Genomic DNA, 13,750 nt, shown 5'->3' on the forward strand with positions numbered 1-13,750 from the left:
TTTTCAGGTAGATTCCCTATTTCCTCCTCTTTTGTTTGACTTGGTGGGCTTTTTTCATATTCCTTTACCTGTTGGGTATTTCTCTGCCTTTTCATCTTGTTTAGATTGCTGTGTCTGGAGTGGGCTTTCTGTATTCTTGTGGTCTGTGGTTCCTTTTTATTGTGGAGGTTTCACCCAGTGGGTGGGGTTGGACGATTGGTTTGTCAAGTTTTCCTGGTTAGGGAAGCTTGTGTCAGCGTTCTGGTGCGTGGAATTGGATTTCTTCTCTCTGGAGTGCAATGGAGTGTCCAGTAATGAGTTTTGCGATGTGTCTATGTGTTAGGTGTGACTTTGGACAGCCTGTATGTTGACACTCAGGTCTATGTTCCTGCGTTGCTAAAGAATTTGCGTGGTATGTCTTGTACTGGAGTTTATTGGCTCTTGGGTGGTGGTTGGTTTTGGTGTAGGTATGGAGGCTTTTGGATGGTCTCTTATTCCTTAATGTTTCGTGTAGTCAGGAGTTTTCTGGTTTTCTCAGGTTTTGGGCTTAAGTCTCCTGCCTCTGGATTTCAGTTTTATTCTTCCAATAGTCTCAAGACTTCTCCAACTATACAGCACTGATAATAAAACTTCTAGGTTAACGGTGAAAAGATTCTCCACCATGAGAGACAACCAGAGAGGTTCACAGAGTTACATGAAGAATAGGAGAGGGAGGAAGGAGATAGAGGTGAGCAGGAGGAAAAATAAACAATTTTAAAGGTAACAACTCAGTGGGCCTTTATACACATAACTTATTGAAAAGAAATCTACATGTAAGTCAACCCACAAATTTCAAGCCCATGTTGTTCAAGGATCAACTGTATTCCCCTGTGTGACCACATCAACTCTATACAGAACATTTCTGTCTCCTGAGAAAATTCCCTCTTCCCAGTTAAGACATCCCTCACAAGAGGCAAACCTATTCTGACATCTGTCAACAGTCTTTTTAATTTTAGCCATACTGGTGGGTATACAGTAATAGTATCTCATTACCGTGATGTGATTCTTAACGAAGGTTGTTGAGGTTCAACCAAATGTGCTACCTCTGCCCTCAGGCTGCTATAAAAGAGTGTTAGTAACTGGCAAGAATTTGATGGTTTTGGCTGAATAATCAAACAACCCCAACTTTTAGTTATTTGGATAGTGATAATTCAAATCATAATTCTATTTCCTCATATATATATATATATATATATAGAAATCTATTACTATACATATAGAAATTACCATACATAAAGTCCTATATTTATATTACTAAATCAGAAAAGATAAGCATTTATGGCAAACAGTGCATTTCATTTATTCTGCCGGATAACTGCTGTATGACTGCCCTGTATGCAACAGCAATGAATGAAATAAAACAGGAGTCCTGCCCTCATGGAGCTTGCAGTCTGTTTTTATAAGAAAGCTCTTATTTCTAGTTCATACAGTCATTCATTTAATTTACCCAATTTCTAAGAGGCTCTGAAGGCTTTGCTGTAAATTCCATGTCAATTAATGGTTCTTTTTCTTCTTCTTACAGTAATTAATCAAGATCATAAACTTTCTGCAAAATTTTAACCAGTTTTGACATCCCTCTTTTTCTGAGGTATTAATGATGGTTATTTCTTTTCAAAGCTTCTCACCAAAGTACTCTCTATAGCTCCGAAAAGTGCCTTTTTAAATTGTGGTTAGAAATAACACAACTTAGCCTCCCTGGCGGCTCAGAGGGTAAAGAATCTGTCTGCAATTTAGGAGACCAGGGCTCAATCCCTGGATCAAGAAGATCCCCTGGAGAAGGGGATGACTACCCACTAGTATTCTTGCCTGGAAAATCCCACCGACAGAGGAGCCTGGTGGGCTACAGTCCATGGGGTCTCAAAGAGTTGGGATATTACTGAGTGACTCACTTTCTTCAACCTCAAAATGAGTTATCCTAAACTGACTCATATTTATAAAAGTTTTTCTCTTTTCATACATTACACACTAGTGCTATGTTTATCATTTTCACCAAATGCAATTTAAACAATTTTACAATTCCTCTGAGGAATCTCTATGATGATTTTTCATCCAGTAGTAGATAATGAGCTCCAGTGATTTTATGGGCTTCCGCAAGGCTCAACAGTTAATAAAAGAAATAGGAATAGACCCTGGTCAGTGCATCTCTTTCGCAGCTTCTACAGATATGAGATTCTGGCGGGGGTGGGACATTTAGACACCCCATGGTCCACAGGAGTCTTCTCTACAGTTCCAGGAATTACTGAGCTGTCAGAAAGTAGAAGGCATGAAGTGCTGATGCCAAGGACCAACTCCAATTAACATCTTATTTGCCTAGAGCCTTGGTGAGAACAACTGCATTGAATTTGACCTGACAATTCTAGGTCCATTGATTAAAAATTAAAATTTCCGGGACTTACCTGGTGTCCAGTGGCTAAATGGACACTGCACTCCCAATGCAGGGGGCCTGGGTTTGATCCTTGGTCAGGAACTAGATCCCACCTGCTGCAACTAAGAGTTCACTTGCTGCAACTAAAGATCCCACATGCAGCAACACCTCACCTAAGACCTGTGCAGCCAAATAAATAATTTTTTTAAAAATTAAAATTTTCAAGTACTGCTATTCACATGCAGTTATTTCATACCTGGGCCTAAAAATTCATCTATCTACCTACCTATCTAGCAGCACTGTGAGCCTTGCAGGATGCTAGCTCCCCAACAAGAAAGCAAACTCAGGCCATGGCAGTGAAAGCGCTGAGCCCTAACCACTGGACCTCCAAGGAACTCCCATGAAAATCCATTAAATTTCATTTTTATTTTCATCAAAGTAACACCAAAAGTAAACACCAAATCTCCAAATTTCACTCCCTAAGATATAGCCTCAACAATTTCAGGTACTTCCCCGAGCATCTATCTATATATTTCCAAATAATACATTTCCACAGTCATTTCTTATTTTATCCTTTTTTCCCCCCACCAATATCTATTGATTTCTCACTCTACCGTGTAGAAATTAGCTCTCTCAAAAGGCCAACAAACTTATTGTCCCATCTCCCCATTTCCCCAACATATAGTTATGTCACAGTATTAGGACTATGTAAATTGTTTAATGTTGAAGCCACACCTTTTTTCCTATTATCTCTTCATTTTTCCCTGTAGGTCATAATTACTTCTTTTTTTTAAATCTGACTAACCCTTTATGTTCTTATTAAAAAATTTTCCCCAATTCTATACTACCACATAACTATCAATAGTATTTTCCATTCTAATATATTAGTTCCATTTTTTTCTAGATATTTTTTCCTGGAAACTTTTGTCTTTCTGTGCCAAACTGTAAGACTTGCTGACTAGGTTTGTCATGACTGAAATCACAGGATTTCAGTTTTCCTCCTTGTGGACAGAGCTGCCTCAGTTTGTGCCTAGCTGATGGGGCAAATCAGGAAACCGGTTCCAGATCGGGAAAGGAGTATGTCAAGGCTGTATATTGTCACTCTGCTTATTTAACTTATGTGCAGAGTACATCATGAGAAATGCTGGACTGGATGAAGCACAAGCTGGAATCAAGATTGCCGGGAGAAATATCAATAACCTCAGATATGCAGATGACACCACCCTTATGGCAGAAAGCAAAGAACTAGAGAGCCTCTTGATGAAAGTGAAAGAGGAGAGTGAAAAAGTTGGCTTAAAATTCAACATTCAGACAATTAAGATCATGGCATCCGGTCCCATCACTTCATGACAAATAGATGGGGAAACAATGGAAACAGTGACACTTTATTTTCTTGGACTCCAAAATCACTGTAGATGGTGACTGCAGTGGTGAACCTGAAAGACACTTGCTCCTTGGAAGAAAAGCTATGAACGACCTAGACAGCATGTGAAAAAGCAGAGACATTACTTTGCCAACAAAGGTCTGTCTAGTCAATGCTATGGTTTTTCCAGTGGTCATGTATGAATGTGAGAGTTAGACTATAAAGAAAGCTGAGCATTGAAGAATTGATGCTTTTGAACTGTGGTGTTGAAGACTCTTGAGTCCCCTGGACTGCAAAGAGATCAAACCAGTCCATCCTAAAAGAAACCAGTTCTGAATATTCATTGGAAGGACTGATGCTGAAGCTGAAACTCCAATACTATGGCCACCTGATGTGAAGAACTGACTCATTTGAAAAGACTTTGATGCTGGGAAAGATTGAAGGTGAGAGGAGAAGGGGATGGATAAGATGGTTGGATGGCATCACTAACTCAATGAACATGAGTTTGAGTAAACTCTGGGAGTTGGTGATGGACATGGAGGCCTGACGTGCTGCAGTCCATGGGGTCTCAAAAAGTCGGACACCACTGAGCAACTGAACTGAACTGAACTGATGGGACAAAGAGTAGAAATCTAGTCTACCCTTGGCTTAACAAGCTGGGCATCCTGGCAGGTGCAACTGCCCAGAGGGGATCTTTTTTTCCTAATTTATCCTTAGAAAAGGGGGATTGTTCTCTAGTTTACACAAAATCTCCATTTAGGCAGTCCTGGTACTGGATTCCTTTTTCCTTTCCTTATCTTATTTCTTCTTTTGTCTTTTGTTTCTGTCTTTCTCTCCCTCTCTCTGAATACATACTCATGCACAAAGAAAGTGCATGTAGGTTTTATTTTTTTTAATATTTATGGCTGCACTGGGTCTTGTTTAGGTACATAGAATCTTTCACTGTGGCGTGTGGGCTTCAGAGCATGCGAGCTCAGTTGCTGTGGGGCTCAGGTTCAATAGCCCCGCAACAGGCAGGATCTTAGCTCCCTGACCAGGAATGGAACTCGCATCTCCTGCACTGGAAGGTGGATTCTTAACCTCTGGACCACCAGGGAAGTTTCAAAACTTTGTATGTTTTAAAATATATTCCGCTCAAAAATAGATAAATAAAATATATTCTGCTCTTACACTTGACTGAAAGAATTCTGGCTCAGAAATGATTTTCCTGCAGAATTTTAAAGTATTACTTCATTGTGTTTTGCTTCTAATGCTGCTGTTGAAAAGGCCAGTGCCATTTAATCCTGATCCTTCAACCATGACCTGCATTTTCTCTAAATGCTTTTAGGAACTTCTCTTTTATCTCTGGCGTTCTGAAACTGTGTGACCATGTGATGGATACTTAGTGGGCTCTTTCAATCATAAGACTCACTCCCTTCGTTTATAGGGAATTTCCTTAAATTGTTTCTTGATAATTTTCTCCCCTTCATTTGATCTTTTCTTGCTTTTTTTTTGGGGGGGGGGATATTTCTATTAGTCAGATACTTAATTTCCTGAATCAATGCTTTAATTTTCTTATGTTCTCCCTTTGATGATCCAACACTTTTTCAAGAGTTACTTGACTTTAACTTTCAACCCTTCTGTTGCAATTTTCATTCTGACTATCCTGTTTTGAATTTCTAAGAGCTCTTAATTATTCTCTAAATTTTACATCTGGCAATAGCATCCTGTCCTTGACCTTGGCTTGTGGATGTAATATCTTCTCAGAATATTATTAGGTTGTTTTTTTTTAATGTTTTCTTTTAGTCCGTGCATTGCCTTGTTTCCTCTGAGCTCTTTTCCTTGAGAGCCTGGTGATCCTTGGTTATCCTTTCATATTTAAAATACTGCACTAAACAGCTGACCAGGAGCTCTGGAGGGATGAGAAATGCTTGTCAATTGGTGCACTTCACTGTGTAGTGAAAAGATAGAGAGCCAACTTTTCCTGGTGGGGGATGACCTCTGTCCCCAGGGATTCTCCAGGCAAGAATACTGGAGTGGGTTGCCACCCCCCCTCCAGGGGATCTTCCCGACCCAAGGATAGAACCCAGGTGCATTGCTGGTGGATTCTTTACCAGCTGAGCCACCAAAGACAGATAACCCAGTCTAATACTCCAGGCAGTGTTTTCAGGCCACTCAGCGTTCTCCCCACACGGCCCTGCCGTCCACTGTCAGGGGTGAACAGACAAGCTGCAGGTGTTCCTGAGAGCAGGTAGGGGACTAGGGCTCTCTCCCCCCGACCAGTGACAGTAGTCAATCCTCCACGACTCTCAGTTTCAGCCTGGCCCTCAACTGCTGACCTCCACGTGCTGACTGCTCTTAAGTTCTGAACTTCAGTTTCTCCAAAGAATACACCTCTGGTATCCTGTGGGAGTGAAGGAGTCAGTCTCGCTTGATTGTTGAAGGTGGTTTTGTCTAAATGCTCTTTGAAAAAAACTCTAACTTGCTTTCACCCTGCCTTCTGAGGTTTATGACTCCCAGTCTCAGTGGTTCTCTCTGGGAACTTGTATTTTTACCTTGCCTCTACTTGGTTAGTTCCCACTCCATTATCTGCTTTTTGACAGGAGTAGTTGGGATTTAAATTTCATCAAGATATAGTTTGTTTTTATCCCTCATTGGTTTGCTTTTGTTTGGTTCTGGAGTGATTTCCAAGAGTTGGAAGGCTAAAAAGGCCTTATATTCTCATCCTTAAAACAAGAAGTCTAGGGAATTCCCTGGTGGTCCAGTGGTTAGGATGCTGTGCTTCCACTGTGGGGGGAGACACCAGTTCAATCCCTGGTCAGGGAACTAAGACCTTGCAACCTATTCAGCGTGGCCAAAAAAAAAAAAAAATTTTAATAAAACAAAACTTTGAAGTCTAAAGGAGAAAAACAAATTTAAAGCTACCATTTATTGATTGCTAACCATGTGCAACTCCACTAAACAATTTACACACATTACCTCATTAAATCTTTACAAAGTCCTGAGAACTAAGTATAATTATGATTATGCCCATTTTATAGGGCAGGAAATGGGGGCTGAGTGAAGTAGCTCAGCGGAGACCAACAAACTAAACTTCTCATCTTGCATCAAGATGAGAAGTCAAGTCTGTCTGCCAGTCTGCACGGTGGGTAGATTTTGTACATAGTACCTATTTACCCTTCATTCTTTGCCAAGGACAAGCTCCAGACCAGGTGACTGGAGCTACACAGATCAGTACAGGGGGCCCTGCCCTCAGAGAACTGACTTTTCCTGGAACTCCAGTTCAAAGGAACTTTGAACTGTTCCAGTGCTTATGCAGTCTTTTATGTGGTTACAATTCTGCCTAAACTGTCACTTGGAGAATGTACTCCTTAACATGCCATATTTACCAGGCACTAGCATAGGTTTCTCAGTTCTGAAAATAGAGGTGCCAGGAGGAAATTCTTTTGCATTCTACTCTCTCCACCAGTGTTTGGCTGTCTTTGGAAATTCACAAATCTGACACATCCTCTGGAAGGTCATCACTGTCTAAAAACGTGAAGGATTGTAGAATTGGCCAAATTCCACTTTTTCAATCAGAAAACACTTCGTAATGTCAACCTAGAAATGGTCTAAGAAAATTCCAATACTACACATTCAAGAAACACCACATGAACAATATATCATTTTTAATAAAGTATTATAACAGTATTGTATGCTATGATTTATAAAAAGTCAAACATAAAAAGACAAAATAATAAGTTAAAGTCTGCCCTGTCCTATTTCTTTCCTAATTTTCTAAATATCATGTGTTTGTTTTAAACACTTCAATTGAATCTGTAAAAAAAAAAAAAAAAAAAAACAAATTAATAACCAGAAACCTTAAACAAAACAGAGTAAGGAGACCAGAATGGTGAGCTCTCATGGTCTGGATGATAGTGGGGCTCAACAGGAAGAAGGAAGACTCGTCCCTTGTTTCCCGGCAACAACTCAGCCAGTGAAATGCCACGGTCTCTGCACAGCCCTCCTCCCCATCCTCTGTAAAGGCTTCTCTTTCTGCGGTTGTGGGGGCATTTGCACTTAGTTGTTGACCCCAAACTACAATTCTTTCCTAACCTCAAGTTTAAACCCATTTTTGCTGGAGAAATAACCTGTGGCCCATTTGTTTTAGGTCAACAAAGCATATTCTCAACCCCGTTTCCCACATGTAACTAGCATCTCTCCATTTTTGATCTTTCCATCATCTCTTTAAAAAATAACTCAGAGAAGTCTTTGAGACTGATAACTATGTTTTGCTGAGCATTCCTCGGGTATCATAAACTATGTGTAAACCAGGAAAAACCATACCTCAGTCTTAGGGGATTTTGTTTCCCTTTGTTTTGATTGTTGTATTTTGAAGTCCAGGCCCCAGTAAAAGATTCCAATTGAAAAAGTGGCCAGTCCCTAAACACAGCACAGTTCATCTCAATTATAGGGTGGTTTTTAGGAAATGAAGTACCACCTTCTGAATAACACTAATACTGGGAGTAAGGAATTGTGTTACAGGGGAAAACTGCAACTAGGATTCTAATGACAAGATGCTATAGATTTCTCCATTTTCTTACCAAGGGAAAATCCTTTTGTAAAATGTACATTTTTTGTGTGTTTTTCACCTTATAAAGTTAACATATTCCTTTGGTAAAAATGTTAACAGGGTTTTTTTCTATAGAGCAATTTTTTTTTCTGTTTTCTTAATGTCCTAAATATTATGTGCTTGCTGTAAAAATCTTCAATTGATAAAAGATGCATATCAAAATTTAAAGTGAAAATTTTCTCCCTTCAACATTCTAATTTTTAGAATTAGTTTGGTGTATATCTTCCTTTATAGATATGCTTATACATCTTCCTTTTTTCTACATAGATATTAAGACATCAGGCTTTCCAGGTGGCACAGTGGTAAAGAATCTGCCTGCTAATGCAAGAGATGTAGTTTTAATCCCTGGGTCAGGAAGATCCCCAGGAGGAAGAAATGGCAACTTACTCCAGTATTCTTGCCTGGGAAGTCCCACGGACAGGAGAGCTACAGTTCATGGGGTCACAAAGACTTGGACACGACTGAGCGAGTGAGCATGCACACATTAAGACATCTATATGATTTTTGTTTTTAATATAATAAATCTATTCTGTAACATACTATCTTTCACAAACAATATATCTTGGGCTTTTCCCCATGTCTATTCATGTAACTCTGTCTTGGCTATTTAATATTTGCATAGTGTCCAACGATATTGGATATACCAGTCCTATGTACCCAATCCATTTTGGTTGTTTCCTTTCTACACATTTGTGCAAGCATTTCTCAAGTCTGGTACAGTGTTACCAGGATAGACTCTGCCTGGATTGATACCAGTTCCAGTTCCACCAGTCTGTAGCTTGAGCAAGTTACCAAACTCCTTTGTACCTCAATTTCATCAGCTCTAAAGTGAGAATTATAACACTGTGTTATATCATAGGGGGCTTCCTACATGGCTCAGTGGTAAATCCACCTGCCAATACAGGAGACAAGAGCGACTCAGATTCCATCCTTGAGTCAGGAAGATCCCCTAGAGAAGGAAGTGGCAACCTGTTCCAGTAGTCTTGTCTGGACAATCCCATGATCAGAGGAGCCTGGTGGGCTACAGTCCATGGGGTCACAAAGAGTCAGACACGATTTAGTGACTTAGTCCACACATACAATGCTTGTCTTGTTGCTTGGCACACCTAAGTACTCATTAAATATTGGTTCTTAATTTTTATCATCAATAAAATTAATAAATAGTCACTATCATTCTAATTATATCATTCTCAAGAAAGCAAAAAAGAGAGTAAATTGAGAAAACAGTATTTAGTTAGCAATTAGTGGTTAAGAAAAATTATATCATTCCCACTTAATGATACTTACTCTACCTGACAGGTCAGTTAATTAAAGTGTATTTCAGGGTGTGAAGACTTTTACATTAAGCTAGTTACATGAGAAAATCTGAACAGTTTGCATTTTAAATAAGAATAAACAGGCCTTCTGAGGCCCAGAAGGGATGACATTAACTGGTAATTAGAAAAATCAATCTCTTAGCTGAAAGTTTGAATAGCTTCCTTTGTTCTTGCATCCTAAATGCCACTGGACCTACGCAGTGGTTGGTGTGACGGAAGAGCCCAGAGGGTTCCTGGCGGGGCTTCTGCTCAGGGGCTCTGGGGGACTAGCAGCATCTCACTCAGGGTGGGGCCTGCATCTTGGTCACTTTAATATCATGAATACCTCCCCACTAGAGATTAGTGTCCTTCTTCTATAGCTTAGAAAACTGAGGCTCAAAGACCACATTGCTTAGGGTTTCTGGTTGGCATCTCTCAGAAACCAAGGCTGCTGCAAGTAAAGAGGATTTGGAGGCAGGGATGTTGGGAGCTCACAGGGTGGGAGGCGTGACTAAACAGCTTGGACCAGAAACAGGCAGGATTTTGCAGGTAACATGAGGCAGGGGCAGGAAGCAAGTCCAAGTTCTTCAACACTCAGGTTCTGGTTCCGGCATCTGGAAGCATTCAATAGCCGAATGCTTGAGAATGGGCCCATGGGCCAGCAGCTTCAACATCTGGGAACTTGTAAGAAATGCAGCATTTCAGGCCTCATCCTGGACCTCCCAAATCTGGATCTGCTTTTCAAGAGATTCCCCATATCTGTGCATGCTACAGTCTGGGAAGCAGTGGACAGACCACCTAAAGAACACCTTTAAAGAAGAGGTGTTAAAGAGGTGACTCTTCCAAAGGAAATCTGGGGTGTTGCTCAGAGAAGGAAGAGGAATGGACTCTAGGAGAGCCATAAAAGGCATCCCCAGGGTTCCAGCTCAGGATGCTCTCCATCAGTCTGCCTCCTCCTATCCATCCTCAGGACATGTGGACAGACAGACAGTCCTGTTAGCAGCAGGACAGAGTTTTTCACTCTAGACCAGATTTCTTGGAGCTGATGACATCTGGGAGATCTGAGAGAGGCCTTTGCTGTAACATCATTGATCTTTTAAAGCCAATGAATGTTAAAAAGAAAGCCTTTTCCCCCTCTTACACAACTATGGACAAAGATGGAATGTTAAGACAGCAGCTGCATTCCTATTTCTCAGTGGTGCCTCTTTCACAGGAACCTGCTATAGATTTACTGCTATATAAAAGGAAAAATAAAGATTAAATTTTACAGGGCCTTGGATGCAGGTGTCAAAGGGCTAAGGAAGCACTTGGCTTTGCCAGCATAAAGGCTCGGGGATAGAATAAACAGGATGCAAGCACTGGAATGGCAAAGAAGCGCAGCTTCACATTCCTTCATCTGGGATTGCCTTGACGAGGCACGTACACAGGAGAGGTCTCTTCAGAGACTCCCCCACTCCTCCTGCTACCGAGGTGTCTCTTACATGAGCAGAGCAAGTCCATGCTGATCCTGGTGATAGAAAGACACATGTGCCGCTATCCTTGGTCCTGAACCACAGTACGTGTTGCAGCAGTAATTCTCAACCTGGCTACAAATCTGTCAACAGGGAAGGTAGATACAAACAGGTGATTGCAAAACCCCACACCCAGATATTCTAACTCAGTGGGTCTCTGCATCTAAAAAAAAGAATCACTAGAGACCACATGAATCTGATAGTCAGATTATCCTGTTTGGAAATCACTGTGCTAGGATATGCTTATTGCTCCTAAGCCTATGCAGCAGGCACCTATGGCTTTTTTCCCCCCTCCGTGAGCATTTATTCCCCAGTCTTCTAGAAATGCACCCTGGTTCTTATAATGGAGCCAACCCAAAGGCTGCTAGAGTTGAGAGGTAAAGACTGTCCAAATCATCTTGTTGGAACCTTTAAATCAAGTGGCCCTGGATTCTGGAAGTCCCCCAGACTTTTCAGGGCTAGTGTATTCCTGTTACTGCTTAAGCCAGTTTGGATTGGGCTTCTGTCACTTGTAACCGAATCTAACATTTCAAGGAACTCTGGTGGTGACTCTTAAACATCCTGTCCCAAGAATTCTCTCCCATGAATTCTGAACCAAACGAGAGAAGAGACAGAATGGGAGAGAAAAGCTGGGGCCAGAGCGAGAATGAGGAAAAGATACTAAAAAGTTGCCAGGAATAAGAATGACTCCGATTTGAACAATGTTTCCAAATAATCAGTTACTAAGGATAGAACCTCAAATGACCATAGCCTAAAGATCACTTGATTGGAGGAGAGTCAGAAGCATGGGTAGACTCAGGGGATGAGAGAGGACCAATGTCAGCACACCTCCAAGTAGAGAGATCCTAGGTTGTGTTGCTAAAATGTTCACAGATTTTGTTTTTCCTTCCTATCTCTAAAACCTTGTTAATTTCCCCCTGTCCCTCATATCTCTGGTTTATGCTATATGGTTTTCGCAGTTATCTCACTCAGCTTTTTCTCTGACATTTGCTCTGTGTCCCCTCTGAGGAGCTGGGGCAGTAGGAACCCCTCCATCAGCACACTGGACTGTTTGCTCCCTCCAGTGGTGCTGTGGGGTGGGGGACATGTATGATGCTTACACTCCCAGGAGTTTTAAAGCCATAACAAAATACACTGAAGGATCAAAAGGTTTTCAGGGAGGAGTAACACCCAGTGGTTTTCAGACCAGAGCCTCATTTTTCCAAGTAGGAGGTACATATGGGAAGAGGGAAGCATGATAAAAATGCCTGAATCCCCTCCACATGACTTTGAGAGTATTCCTGTCTGGCTGGGGCAGGAAAAAAAAGTTTAATTAGTGGATGTTGAAGTGGGTTAATGTCTGCATTACCAAAGAAGAGAGAACTGCCTGACAGAGATTCCAGGACAGAGGTAATTAGACATGAGGAGATGGTCCGGAAGAAAGAGCACTGGGGAGATCTGAAGAGTCAGGATAAAACATAAAAGGAAACCATTTATAGGGACAGGGATGCTAGATCAGAATGCAGGACAAGCAGATCTAGGCATCTGGCAATGATCATTAGAAATGGCTTTAAAGCCAGTAACTCTGAGCAAGAGTATTAGGGCAAAGTTGTGGTGTTTAAATGATGGCAAAAAAAAATGTGCAATTTTTAACCAACTCTGGAGAGTCAGATGCCTCTGAGCTATATGCAAAGGCTAAGAAAAGGAGATGTCCCTTTTTGAACAAAGGTTGCTCCTCTAATTTGGTGCAAAGTCCTTAGATCATGAAAAACATATTACACTGACCTTTAATAGTATTGTAGCTGAACATTTGGAGGAAGGAGGGAACACACAGTGGGCTCTGGGGACTGGCTTTCATCTGATTCTTAGCCTGAGAAGTAGTCATAAGAGAGCTCACCTTGGATTATTTGTGAAACTATTCATTAGTGTTACTTGAACTTTTCTATATATTGATATTTCAGAATAAAACAGTGGGGGGAAACTATCCAAATGCTAACAGAGGAACATTCTGAATCATTGAGAGAGGAGGGACTCAAGGAGGAGAGCACAACCTCCAGGGGGGCGTTATGATGTGGCCGTGAGAAAGAGCATTTATGAACAATTTTGATGTGAGAAAATGTTAATGATGGTGTTAGGTGAACAAGTAGGCTACAATATGTGTATGTGCACAAATATGCACAAAAACTGTGAAATCATTATAGGTCAAGGAAAAGGATTGAAGAGAACGGTTCTATCAGCACCCAGCTTACCTCCACTTCCTAACACGAAGACAAGTAGCTTCGATAGCCAGAGAAGGCAATGGCACCCCAGTCCAGCACTCTTGCCTGGAAAATCCCATGGACGGAGGAGCCTGGTGGGCTGCAGCCCATGGGGTCGCTAAGAGTCAGACACGACTAAGCGACCTCACTTTCACTTTTCACTTTCATGCGTTGAAGAAAGAAATGGCAACCCACTCCAGTGTTCTTGCCTGGAGAATCCCAGGGTCGGGGGAGCCTGGTGGGCTGCCGTCTATGGGGTCGCACAGAGTCGGACACGACTGAAGTGACTTAGCAGCAGCAGCAGCAGCAGCAGCTTTGATAGCACCCTGACTGGTTCCTGGACAATAAATGCAGGATGACAGTTTAAGGT

This window comes from Odocoileus virginianus, chromosome 7 (assembly GCF_023699985.2).
Source record: "Odocoileus virginianus isolate 20LAN1187 ecotype Illinois chromosome 7, Ovbor_1.2, whole genome shotgun sequence".
Lineage (NCBI taxonomy): Eukaryota > Metazoa > Chordata > Mammalia > Artiodactyla > Cervidae > Odocoileus > Odocoileus virginianus.